Genomic DNA, 14,513 nt, shown 5'->3' with positions numbered 1-14,513 from the left:
GTTTTCGAAAATGGTTTGACTTTGCCACCCTCAAGTGGGTTAAAACGCGAATTTTCCACCAAACGTGATGGGCTTAAAACATGATTTGCCACTTCGCAAAGTGGGCTTAAAACTCACATTTGTTGAATTGTCCCAATTCAAACAACAAAGCCTTTATCCACAGGCATTCATGCAGTTTAACATTTAAGCACATAGCCTCATGGCAAGCATGCGAAACATGGCAATATGGAAATCACACTCATGCAAGTATGCTAAAGCATAAAGACTCACTGAGTACTCCAAGCCAAAACAAAAGCTAGTTAGAAATATGCATGATCCTAACTATATTAACAATGCCTAATACAACACATGCAATAATGAAATTAAATAGGCTCGGCTATCTAATCATCGTATATGATACAATTTGATAACATGCTTTTAAACACGTATTCAAAGAAGTATTGAAATACAATGCAGATTGAATGATGCGCCGAGCCTCGGTGTATGCCAGACAAATGAATGATGCAAACATGCAAGCATAAGATATGCTAATCGAAAATGTCCCTAAACTAACAATCGAAAGTGGGTAAGCAAAAGGGAGAAAGACGTGGGGTTGGAAGACATGCACACATGCACGCACATTTATTACAACATTACACCCTCTCAAAGGAGGGTCCGAATGAATAAGCTAAGCTACACTAAGCTAAGATAATTATTACAAAACAACTAATTAACTATTCTAGCTAATTAATTATTACAACACAATTGAATAACTAGCTATGCTAAGCTAATTAAAATATTACAAAACAGATTAAACTAATTAATTACAACACTTGTATTAATCAGGTACAACTAGCTAATAAAGAAATTAAGTGGCCTCGCGAGCGAGGGAGACATGCATGCTCGTTTGGCTTCCTCCCGAAAATCTGTCGCCTTGCTGTCGGCTGCCTGTAGTTACACTTATTTGATCTCTGAACATTGAACCAACTTCCAGATTGCTTCAGCTCCAACACAGGAACACTTTTGCACAAAAATGGACTGGTGGCCGGTCGACCACAAAAAGTGGCTGCCGACCACCCTAACTGGCCGGTCGGCTACCTCAAGTGGCCAGTCGGCCACCCCCTTTTCTAGACTCCCGATTTTGCTGCAACAGAGAGCAACATAGGCAAAGCAATGCATTTTTCAAGGAATGTGTGTACTGCCACCCTCCTTATCATTTCTCAAGCTCAAAAGAGTATGGCACTTGGCTCTCAAGCCACCAATCAAGCATTTTCAATGCATGATGGCCAAAGAGTAAAGCTTGTACAAGCTTAATGAATGCAAAAATAAGACTTGAAGGACCACCACCCTATCATGCATGATCAAGGGTGATGGCGACCAGGAAATGTAACATATTTCATCACTTTGAGTGTGAAATGTCCCACATTTCTTGTGTTTGGATTAACGTCCGATCCAAACACATGCAATGCAACACAACATGCTTAACTTGCTCAAGTTTTACATGTCATGTTTTATTTACTCATTTTACATTACCAAATCATCCTTTAACCAGTTAAGTTCAAGGTGATTGTCCTCTAATGAGAGAGGGGTCAACCAAAGGATGATTTAAGACATGAGAGAGATCATGCCTTTGGTTAGTAGAAACCCTCAAAAGAGGATTAAAACCATTGAGCACAAGTTCTATCTCAAGCTTAAGTACAACCTTAAGGTTAACCAACCCTCAAAACAAATGGAAAAGTGAAGAAATGAGGGAGGTGGCAGATATTTCAGTGCTGAAATGTCATGCAAAAAGACACTAAATCATGCAGCAACATATGCAAGTAATATCCAAGGCCTTACATCACCAAACTAGTGAAGCCCATTACTCTATAGCCATGCACTAAAAAAGCTCAAAAGATGCAAACACTTCAAAACAGTCCTGAGATAGCCTAAAAGAAGTCCTAAAACATGCTTGAAGCAAGTCAAAAATAGCTAGAATGAAAGGCTAACGCATAGTACAAACTAGGCTCTCAAGCACAATTGCACTACAGGCATACAAAGCAAGTCTCATATGATCAAACCAACTCAAAATAGAGTTAAAACATGCCAAAACAGTGGCTAAAACTTGCTGAGATTGAGGCACAAAAAGCTAGAAAAACATGCTCGCATGTTAGGCTACAAACAAGACTCAAGACACAACTCTCAAACACAACGAAAGAGTGAAATAAGTGAGAGTGTGACAGAGCCATATACAATAAAATCACATGTTAAATGATGCTACAACATGCAATCATCTCAAGCAAAACATGTTAGAGGCCTTAAACACTAAGCTAGTGAAGGCATTTTCACTATAACCATGCAAGACAAGGCTCATATGATTAAAGCAGCCCAAAATAGAGCTAAAGTATGTCAAATCAGTAGCTAAAACATGCTGAGATCAAGTCACAAAAAGGTAGAAAAGCATGCTCACATTGCAAACAAGACATAATGAGGGAAACCACCCCCACCTATTTTGGACTTTAAAACATACTTTTACCACTAAAATTCCTCTGAAATTCAGTGGTTACAAGGCCAAAAGAAAAAAGTTGTTTTAAAAGGCTTGAAAAATGGCACAACACTTTAGCAAACAAACTACAAAAAGGGTGGACCACCCCTAACTCTAAAACAAACCTCAAACCACCATTTTAAGCCATAAATATAGAGATTTTAGAGGTTAAAACCAACCTCAAAACAGCATGCAAAGGTGGCCAAACAAGTAACTAAAACAAAGCTTAAATGAGGTAAGCCTTATACATTTGAAGCACAACAATAAACAGCCACAATTCTGAGCAAAAACCAGCCTTAAGAGCTGAAACCAACCCTCAAAGAACCTTAGCTCCAAGATGTTTGGTCAGGGGTCTTAGTGCAAATGTGTAGAGAATTCTCACTTTCAAGCACAAAATAAGGAGAGAGAGAAAGAGAGAGGATTTTAGAAAGAAAGAGAGAGAAAATTTGCTCACAAAAATCTCTAACCCCTCAAATGGGGGAGAGACCCCCCATTATATAGAAAATCAAGCCGCATTCATCCCTCCATACACGTGTTTGGAGATGGCCTTCAGTGATCAACAGCTAGCACAGCTAGCAAAGAAATATCTGAAAAAAGAGAAAAATGGCCGTCGGCCACTTTAGGTGGCCGGCCGGCCACCTCCCCTAGCCGACCGACCACTTCTCCCCTCCAGGCAAAAGGCCCAAAGGTTTTGGCTCACAACCAAGCACAAAACAAACAAGATTAGAGGCTCCAAGACAAGGAGCTCAGCCGAGACCTTCAGGGACTCAAAACGAACACAAGCGAGCACAATCATCGGGTATTCAAACGATGACGTCCAAGTCTTGAGGACTGTCAAAAATGGGGTGTCTACACGGGAGGTCGAGCTTATGTAGCCATATAAGGTGACGAGGCTAGCTCCGCCCCAGTCATAAAAATAAACCCGAGGAAGGGTCACCAGGGTGCTCAGCAAATATAGGCCTACGGTGTTCCACCTGTTCGAAAACAATGTTGTACCGAAGATGAACATTAGAAAGCACTTGGCATACTACTCAGTCTCCTCTATCGTCTCAGGCTCAGTCCCTCTGAACCACTTGGCAAACCAGGTGTATCTGGCCATACCTGTCTGATATATGGGTGGATGTGCCCCTAGCAGCTTGAACCAGGTTGTCTTCCACTCCTCCATGTTTGTATCGAAAGGGATCGGATCACCCCCTACGTCTAAGCCAGTGATCATGGCGAAGTCATAGGGAGTCATCATCATCTCCCCTGTAGTAGAAAGTGGAAGGAGTTGGTGGTGTCCCACCATCTCTCTACGAGCGCTCCTAAGAGAGGACGGCTCACAATGACCTGAGTCGGGCCAGAGCAAAATAGGCCAAATTCAGTCTCGTCTATGATGTCGCGAAATCCAGCGAGGAGCTCGTTGTACCAGTCTTGGGCGGTCGTAGCACCGTATCCTCTAGAGGCACGAGACTCGCCCTATGGCAGAAAACAGATGCAACAGATAAAGAACAGATGGATTAGATAAAGCAGTGATGATAGCATAGTCGAATAAAAGGTAGTGCAAGAAATACAAGTAAAGAATGGCAAAAATACATGAAAATAGAGTTCATACCTCAATGACAATGGCTGACAGGTGAGGAGCTGGCTCCCTCAGCAAAAGGTCCTCCAGTGCACCACGAGCAAACTCAGTGAAGCGTCTGATGCCTCTGGCCGGCAAGATATATGTCTGGGGATGGTATCTTTGAGGATCGAAAGGTCGTACCCTCAGTGGTAGCGGCTCTGGCTCGGCCTTAGGCTCGAATTCTACCTCAAGGTCTGTCTCATGATCAACTGCTGGCTCTACTACCTCAGGAATAGGTGGAAATACTGGGGGAGTCTTTGGAGGAGCTCCATCATATGGTACATCATCCGCCATCTGAATATGGGTGCAAAGTAGGGGAAAAAGTGAAGCGAAATTAAGAAAAATAGTAAACTTGGAAAAAGTCAACATTAGAAGAGAGAAAATGGAAGAAAAAGTCACAGCTAGGAAAAGTGCACAGAACTCGAGAGAAACTCGATGGGAATAAGCCTCAATTGGTGAAACTCCAAGAAAAGCACCGAAATCAAATTTCAATTGGTTCAAAACGGAGGAAACAAAGAGGGTTTAGCAAATCAACTTTGCGTGGGGCGTTGGAAAATGCGTAGAAAACGTAAATCTAGAGAGAGGGGGGGTAATTTCGGCCGTAAAGAAGTGAGGAAATGAAGTGTTGAGTTGTATATTTAAAGACCCAAGCCCAAAAGTCAAATTTTCCCTCGAGCTGCAATCGTTGGCCGGCATGTGGCCGACAAGTGGCCAGCAAGGCTCACCAATGGCCGGCACATAGCCGGCGGCCTCCTTCTATGACCGACTAGTGATCGGTGGCCTCCTTTGGAGTTCTGATGCGGTTTTGTGTCTTTGGTTTCCAAGAAGTGTAGGGATGGTTCACTCTTGGGTTCAGGTTGTCTCGCCAATGGTCGGCACATAGTCAGCGGCCTCCTTCTGTGGCCGGCCGGTGGTCGGTGGCCTCCTTTGGAGTTCTGATGCTGTTTTGTGTCCTTGGTTTTCTAGGAAGTGTAGGGATGGTTCACTCTTGGGTTCAGGTTGTTTCGACGGAAGCTCAAAACTATGTTTTCTGTGCACGCTATTCGTCACTTGTCAAATTGAACGAGGTGTATCCTTTAACCATATTGTAACTCTTCCAAGAGGTAAATCAGAAGTTGCTACTGAATTTGTTTTTGTCAAATTATGCTTTTGTACCTTGCGTAGAATATGCATTTCACTTTGTTGCATAAAACATGCATGTCACTTTGTTGCATAGAATATGCATTTCACATACGTTGTTGCATAAGACATGCATTTCACGAATATTGCATGCACGTCTAGCATCCATTATGAATCACGCATAGAATATGCTTCTGTTCTAGTTTCACGCAGAATATGCTTTCAATTAACATTGTATCTCGGTTGTTTGTTTTGCATAGAACATGCATTCTTACTATATCGCACTTGTCAAGTTTCTTTCTTACACAGGAAAACGATATTGTATGTATGGTTCATTCAGAGGAGTTCCAGTTGAAGTCTTTGTGCATCTATTGCATTTGTTCACTTTGTGCATCTATCACACACATTCACTTTGTGCATCTATCGCACTTGTTCACTTCGTGCATCTATCGCACACCCCTCTGTTGTTCTACCTCGGGACGTACGAAGTATGCCCCCGAGTGGTTATTTCTCAGGACGCGTGAAATGTGGCCCTGGGCGGGTTCTACCTTGAGACATACAAAGTACGCGCCCAAGTGGTTTTATCTCAGGATATATGAAGTACGTGCCTGAGTGGTTGTTTCTCAGGACGCATGAAACGTGGCCCTAGGCGGGTTATACCTTAGGACGTACGAAGTATGCGCTCGAGCGGTTTTACCTTGGGATGTACGAAGTACGCACCCGAGTGGTTGTTTCTCAAGACGCGTGAAATGTGGCCCTGGGCAAGTACTACCTTGGGACGTACGAAGTACGCGCCTGAGTGGTTTTATCTCAAGACATACAAAGTACGCACCCGAGTGGGTTTTTCTCAAGATGCGTGAAACGTGGTCCTGGGTGTGTTCTACCTCGAGATGTACGAAGTATGTGCCCGAGTGGTTTTATCTCAGGACGTACGAAGTACGCGCTCAAGTGGTTATTTCTCAGGACGTGTGGAACGCGGCCCTGGACGGATTTTACCTCAGGATGTGTGAAGTACGCACCCTAGTGCTTATTTCTTAGGACACGTGAAATGTGTCCCTACGCGGGTTCTACCTCGGGACGTATAAAGTACGCGCCTGAGTGGTTTTACCTCGGGACATACGGTGTACGCACCCAAGTGGTTTTATCTTGGGACATACAAAGTACGAGCCTGAGTGGTTGTTTCTCAAGACACGTGAAACACGGCTCTGGGTGGGTTTTACCTCGAGACGTGAGAAGCACGCGCCCGAGTGGTTGTTTCTCGGGACACGTAAAACATGGGCTCGAGAGCAATTTTTATTCTTGTTTCTCAGGACATGTGAAACGCGAGCCCAAGCGGTTTCTCTTTTACCTCGAGACGTGTAAAACACAACCTCGAATGGTTTTCTCAGTTTCTCAGGATGCGTGAAACGCAACCCTGAGCGGTATTTTCTGCCCTCGTCTCTTGTTTTGGCATGATTAGAGTGTGTTTTAGTTCTTCTTGCGTAGAACTTATGTTGATTTTAGCTTTAAGTTGCTCTTTCATTTGTTGTTATCTTGCTTATTGCATCCATTCTTGCTTATTGTTTTGTATTGCTTATCGCATCATCTCGTATGATCATGAGTTTTCAAAATAGTCGGCTTTGTGAAACTTGTGAGTCCAGCTTTCAAAGTTACATTGTGCATATCATTTGCATCTTCCCCCAGAACTACGCGAGTTTGATTCCTTGCAAAGGGACACGTAGGCAGGCTGTGGGCACAACCATTTATTTTTGACTTGATTGTTTGTCCAAGTCTTATGGCCTTGTCAAAATGGGTCGTCTCTAGGCTTTGACATTCACTAACGTCATTTTATGACTCCGAGTTCTGTCAAAGAGGGGCAACTGTAGACACTCCATTTTTTACGGCCCTTACGACTTGGACTTCCTCGCATGCACACCTGATAATGAGTTTGTTTGCTCGCCAAGTGCTTGAAGTCCTCAGCGGAACGCCATAACTTGTAGCCTTTCCAACCCTGTACCCTTTTTGTCTCATTTTTGGACCATGCCTTGGTCTTTCTAACCTGTAACCTCTAGTGGCCTATCGGCCATCACTTTTGGGCTGCCGACCACTGATGTGGCTTACCAGCCACTAGTGTATTTTGCAGATATTTTATGCCAATTATGCCAGCTATTTGCACAGATGCATGCATCTATCTCCACGTGTAGAGCTAGATCTCCTTTGCCCTTGTATTTCCCACCCTTTTACTATCTTTTTCCAAGTTTTTAAACACTGAATTTCAGAGTATTTTCAGTGGCCAAAATCATGTTTTGAAGTCCAAATTTGGAAAGGTTAGCCTCCCCTCCTTGTGTCTTGTTTTCTAGTCTAGTTAGCTTCATGTGTAAGCTTATTTTTCTAGCTTGTTGTAGTTTAATTCCAGCATGTTTTAACCTCTGTTTTGGACTATTTTAACTCTATTTTGGGTTGGTTAAGCCATTTGAGCTTTGTTTTGCATGGTTGTAGTGTAAGTGTCCCCACAAGCTTGGTGTTTTAGCCTTTTAGACACCACTTGTTTGAGTTGATTATATGTTTTAGTGCTTTCCTCACTTAATTTCAGCAAGCATAATCTCTGCAAACTCCCTCATTTCTTCACTCTTTGTTTGCTTCGAGGGTTATTTTTGTTTCCACCTTGGAATTATTTAAGCTTGAGATTGAGGTCCATGCTTAATGGTTTAATCCTCTTTTGGGGGTTCATTATCAACGGCATGACACCTCTCTCTTGCCTTAAACTACCCCTTGTTTGACACTTTCTTCTCTTTTAGAGGACTCAATTCACCAATGGACTTAATTGGTTAAAGAATGGTTGGTAATCTAAAATTGAGTAATTAAATGTTGAAACAAAAATTGTGAAAAGATAAGAATTTGATTGTGTTTTGGTGTGTTCAATCGGACATTAATTGAACACATGGAACTTGGACCATTTCATACATGCTAGTGTTGAAATGATCCAAGTCTCCAAGGTCATCTTCTTCCCTTTGATATTTCATGAAAGGGAGAAGGCTTGTGTCTTATTTTGTATTTATTGAGCTTGCACATCTTTAGTCATAAGACATCATGCAATGAAATTGCTTGAGTTGGTGGTTTGTGGCTTAAGTTCACAGCTCCTTAGATTTGTTCATAAAAAGTAGAGGTGAATTGTGTAGACAATCCTTGAAAATACCCTATATATGCTCTGTTTGTCCTCTATTACAGCAAAATGAACCTGTGCATCAGGGGCCAGCAAGCCACTTTTCATGGCCGGCAGACCACCTTTGACGGCCGCAGGCCACTTTCATGGCTAGCAGGTGGCCGGTAACCTTCATCTTTGGCCGGCTAGCCACTGATGTAAATCTTAGCAGAGTGTTGGTAAGGTGGAGCAAAATGGTTTTGGAAATGTTCAACTGTGCAAATAGAGGCATTCAGGAGCAAAACGGTGGTCTTTTCGGGTGGAATTCGAGCATGTGTATGCATATCTCTCATTTCCCGAGGTGGAATAGTTAATTGCTTAGTTTAATTATTAGTTGTAATTGTGTTGTAATTATTTAATTAGTTAGTTAACTAATTAGTTCAGTTGTTGTTGTAATAATGAGTTAAGTAGTTTAGCTAGTTATTTGTTTCATTTTGGTTTGTAATAATTAGCTTAATTAGTTAGCTAGTTTATTCATTCAAACTCTCATTTGTGAGAGCGTAATGTAATAACATGTATGTCTTCCAACCCCACGTCTTTCTCCCTTTTATTTATCTGCTTTTGATGGTTAGATTACGGGCATCATGTTTCAATTAGCATATCGCATGTTTGTATCCATTCATTTGTATTGTATGCATCGAGGCTCGGTTATCATTCTAACTACATTATCATTTCAATACCTCGTTCAATACGTGTTTAACCGCATGCTATGAAATTGTTGCAAATAACATGTTAAGTGGCCGAGCCTATTTTAGTTGCATATTGCATGTGTTGCATTAGACATTTGGCATAGTTAGAGATCATGCATTTTTTCTAACTCTTTTGTTTTATCTTAGCTTGGAGTACTAGGTGAGTTTTTAGTGCTTTAGCATACTTGCATGAGTGTGAGTGATTGTCATGACTAGCATGCTTACCATGAGGCTAAGTGCTTACTTGCTATAACAGTTTGAATGCCTATGAATGAAGACTTGTTGCTTGAATTGAAATAATTCGATGAATGTACGTTTTAAGCCCACTTTGTCAAGTGGCAAATTCGTAAACTTTAAGCCCGCTCTGTCAGGTGGCAAAATCAAACCCTTTTCGAAAAACAAATATGAAATTGAATTGTTCCAATTCGGGCAAACTAGTCTATACCTTGTATGCGCACATCACATAGTAGATGCTAACTTAATAAACCAGAACAAGAGCATATAATGTTGATAAAAATCATATCATCATTAGTAGAGACCGATCTTTGATCGGACGAGCAGGAGTGCTCAATTCATGACCTTCCCCTCTCGTACCTAAGTTCCCGAGCTGAGAAAATCTTGGTGATGATGAACATGTGGCCTTTGGCACGAATCATGGTTTTCCTAAATTTTTTCAAAAAAAAATATTTAGGTGGCGACTCTGTATCAGGAAAAGCAGTTCATTTTTGACAATTTGATTCAAAATCGATTTTCCAAAAGATTTGTCAGATTTGGACTCTTTGGTGTTTATCAATTTCACATTGCACTTGTGAGACTAGATTCAGAACGACGAGAGTCTGAACTATAGGGCTTATTTCAAGCTTCCGAAAGGGGGCACGAAAAAGTCAAGCTACAGTTACCTTTGATGTGTCTATAATGTTGAAACGGCCAAATCCTTAAGAGAATAAGGAAGTATTGAAGAAGTCAGTGCAAGTGGAGTTTGAGACTCCAGCAAAGACTATTTAGACAGTCAACAATCCTAAAGAAGTTTCAGCTAATAGCTCTGAAGATGACCCTGAAGAGAGTTCAGATGAGAATGAAGATCCAGTTCAAGAGGCCCCACAACAGTCAAAACCTATTGCAACTAGAAAAGGAAAAAGGGTTCCTAAGAAACCTGGTTGGATGACCGATATGGTGGTCTATGCACGTCCAATCATTGAAGACAATGTTCCATGCACTTTTAGAGAAGCTGTGCAGAATGCAAAAAGTGTCAAGTGGAAGGAGGCTATAGATGAAGAGATTGGGTCACTTCACAAGAACCAGACTTGGGAGTTGGTGCAACTTCCATAAGGCAATAAAGCAATTGGGTGTAAATAGGTTTACACCAAGAAGGAAGGCATCCCTGGCAAAGACAACATCAAATTGAAAACTAGATTGGTAGCTAAAGGCTATGCCCAAAAGGAAAGAATAGACTACAACAAGCTATTCTCACCTGTTGTGAAGCACACGTTTATTCGTATCTTGCTAGCTTTGGCTGCACAGTTTGATCTCGAGCTCATCGAACTCAATGTCAAAACTGCCTTCTTACATGAAGATCTTGAAGAGGATATATACATGTCCCAACCAAATGGTTTCAAAGTTGCTAGAAAAGAGAATTGGGCCTGTAAGCTAAACAAATCGTTGTACGAGTTGAAGTAATCCTCGAGATAGTGGTACAAGCTATTTGATCGGTTCATGACGAAAAAGAAATACATAAGAAGCCAGTATGATCATTGTGTATATTTTTGTAAGCTTTTCGATGGTTCCTTTATCAATTTGCTCTTATATATAGATGATATGTTGATTGCATCTAAGAGCAAGGTAGAGATTGATAAACTCAAGACACAGTTGGCAGGAGAGTTCAAAATGAAGGATCTTGGCGAAGTAAAGAAAATCATTGGCATGGAGACAGGAAGAAGGGCACGGTTTGTCTGACGCAAACCTAGTATTTGAAAAGGTGTTAGATAGCTTTGACATAAATGGGAAAACAAAAGCTGTGAGTACACCATTGGCCCCTCATTTCAAGCTTAGTGCTTCGATGTCTCCACGCACAGAAGAAGAACGGAAGCATATGGCACGCCTATGGCACAGGTTCCATATGCAAACGTAGTAGGTGCATTAATGTATGCTATGGTTTGTACAAGGCCTGACTTCTCACATCCTGTGAGTATGGTAAGCAAGTATATGCATGATCCGGGGAAAGGTCACTAGTAGGCAATAAAATGGATCCTAAGGTACATACATGGCATGGTTAATCTGGGATTAAAGTTCGAGAGAGATAGCCAACTTGGATAGAATTTGGTTGGATACGTGGACTCAGATTATGCTGGTGACTTGGGCAAATGCTGGTCAACAACAGGGTATTTATTTATGCTTGCTAAAGGGCCGGTGAGTTGAAGGTCAATGCTTCAGTCAACGGTGGCTTTGTCTACTACAGAGGCAAAGTACATGGCAGTGATAGAAGCCTTTAAGGAACCCATTTGGCCACATGGGTTAATTGAGGAGTTGGGTATTGCTTAGAAGCACGTTGAGGTGTACTGCGACAGTCAAAGTGCCATTTGTTTAGCAAAGAACTAGGTTCATCATTCTCGTACCAAGCACATTGATGTCCGTTTCCATTTCATCTGAGAAATTGTGAATGAATGGGATATTCTACTTCAAAAGATTAGTACTGTAGATAATCCGGCCGATATGCTCACAAAAGTAGTTTCTGGGATCAAGTTCCAACAATGTTTGGACTTGGTCAACATCTCTCGAAACAGAGCACCTTCGGATGCATGGCAGTGTTGATTGATCACTATGTTGGATGGAGAAATCTCGCCAAGGTGGAGATTTGTTGAAGATTTGGCTCTGATTCACTTTGTCAACAATAGTTGCTAATTGAAGACAAATGAAGAAGCTGAAGATTTAGGCTAGAGATTCAATGAGCTACTCATGGTAGGGTGGCTAATCTTGTTGGTGGCTTCCATAAATGTTGTTGGTGGCTTGTTGAAGACTTTGGCTCTCCCATTGTATCTATAAATGGGTAGTGAATGGGAGGAGTTTGGTGTGGTGAAATCAGAGAGTGTAAGCAAAGTATAAGTGTGACGACCCTGACCTCCGAACTAGTGTATAATGGTATTTTACTAAGTCTAATTGCATGATTGTGTGTTTATTTATGCGAATACATGCTTAATTTTGTGATTATCTGTCATTACATGGAATATCTGTTCAAATTGACAACTTAGATATAGAAATTGAGAACTTCGATGACTTCAGAAACTGAAATTGACTAGCCCAATAGGCTAATTAGAATATTTAGAATTTTATGATAACTTTAATTGAAAATTGATTTGGATCAAAATAATTAGAATAAATTGATTGAATTAACTAGAATTAAGTCTAACTAGTTAACCTTAATCATATGTGATTAGGGTAACTTAATCACACCATATAAATAGCTCTAAATAAGCTTATGAGCTCACATATACACACACTTGGCTGAGAATTGAGAGAGAAGGAAGGAGAGTTCAACATTTAGAGAGAAAAAGAGGAGATTGAAGTGTATTGCTAGAGTTTTGGTGAATTGAGCTAGTCTAACACTTGAACTCACACATTAGGTATGAAACTCAAGCCAATTCTTGGAATCAAGTCATGTAGAAACTAAGTTCATGGAGTTAGAGGATCATTTGTTTGAATTTGAGTAGATTGAACATGAATTGCCATGGATATGATGAATTTGAGTTGAATTATGGACATCCATGCTTAATCTTTCATTTTTGAGCTAAGATTTCTTGAAATTTATACATGCATGAAGCTTAGGAGGCATGAGCTTGAAGATCATCCATGAATTCATGCATTTCATATCACTTAGTGGTGTTTTAACATGAAGGAGGCTCAATCCATAACATGCATGGTTTCAACTTGAAAATTTAAGCTTGAACTTAGACAATTAAAGCATGATTTCGATCAAATGGTTTCAAATTGGAAGTATTTTCATGTTACATGATGATTTTCCAAGTTTTTGTACCAAAAACACAAGTTTTGAGGCTTTGAATATCAACCTTGAAGCTCAAACACAGTTCTAGAAATTCCAGAATTCGTGTTGTCCGCTCGAGCGAGAAAAGCCTCGCTCAAGCGTGAAAATCGAGCTCCCAAAAGATTTGTAAAATTTTACAGGCCGCTCGAGCGACCAAAGTAGCGCTCAAGCGAGGACCCTTTTTCTTAGTCTTCTACTCGAGCGACCGTCGAGCGGGAATTTCATGTAACCAGTACTTTTGCAGACCGCTCGATCGACAGGAGTTATGCTAGAGCGACCACCTTTGTTTGTGAAACCCTGCTCAAGTGAAGGAAGTTGCGCACGAACGAAGACCCTGTTTTTAGCAAAATTTCACCAACTCTTGTAAGTGCATAATTGCATCCTTATGCCACTCCAAGTATTCTTAGGCACCATTTGGACTCATATAATCATAGCATGAGTTAGAAACACATGAGTAGAATTGAATTTAAATGAATTGGTGTTTCAACTATGCTTCTGTTATGTGTTTTGTGTAGGTGGACGTCCGAGGCTTAGTGACAACTCAAACCACTGTGAGTAGTAACTTTATAAAGATATGTTCAAGTAATATTATTTTTGAAATTGTTATTTCTTTGGAATCAATATGTGATTGATTGAATGGTTTATCGAAAAGTTATTTTGAAATGATGAATGACGTTCATTTTCGAAATGTATTTGTGGCATCCATTGAACAGAGGCCCATGCCTGGGGGTAACAATACCACGGCTATTGGTTGCAGGCCCTTGCTTGGAGGTAACAATACCATGGCCATTAGATGTAGGCCCTTGCCTAGGGGTAACAGTACCAAGGCTATTGGATTACACAAAGATCTCTAATGTTGGCCCTTCATGGTCCATTGGTTTTGCTTCACTATGATTGGAATGTTATTGTTCATGGGTGTATCACATATTTGATATTGAATGACGTCGATTATGAAATTTATTGGATATAAAGATTTGAAACAAGAATCTTGACGAGCATGTTATCAAACTTCATTCACATAACCTCTTTATTCTGTTATTACTCACTCGGCTCTAGCTCACTATTTATTTATATATATATATATATATATATATATGTAGGTGGGCAAGCTGAACATCAAAGTTAGAAAGCCTCGAGTCTACCAGGGTCAGCCCTTTTGAGGAGCTTCTAAGTGGAGTGATCAAGCTCAGGAGGAGCCATGCTAGTTGAACCCCCTTTTGTGTATTTCAATGGTTTTGTATTTGTTTATAGTTGGGGTTGCATATTTGCAAGACATGACTTTTGTACAATTGTGATAAATGTACTTTTAAATCAAAACTTTGCTTATTATATTAGTTCTCCTTATACATGCACAACTAAATGAATAATTTCTATGTTGTTTC

Source organism: Camellia sinensis, chromosome 8, assembly GCF_055761805.1.
Source record: "Camellia sinensis isolate YWXY chromosome 8, ASM5576180v1, whole genome shotgun sequence".
NCBI lineage: Eukaryota > Viridiplantae > Streptophyta > Magnoliopsida > Ericales > Theaceae > Camellia > Camellia sinensis.
The sequence above is the reverse complement of the archived record's forward strand: the minus strand, read 5'-3'. Positions refer to the sequence as shown.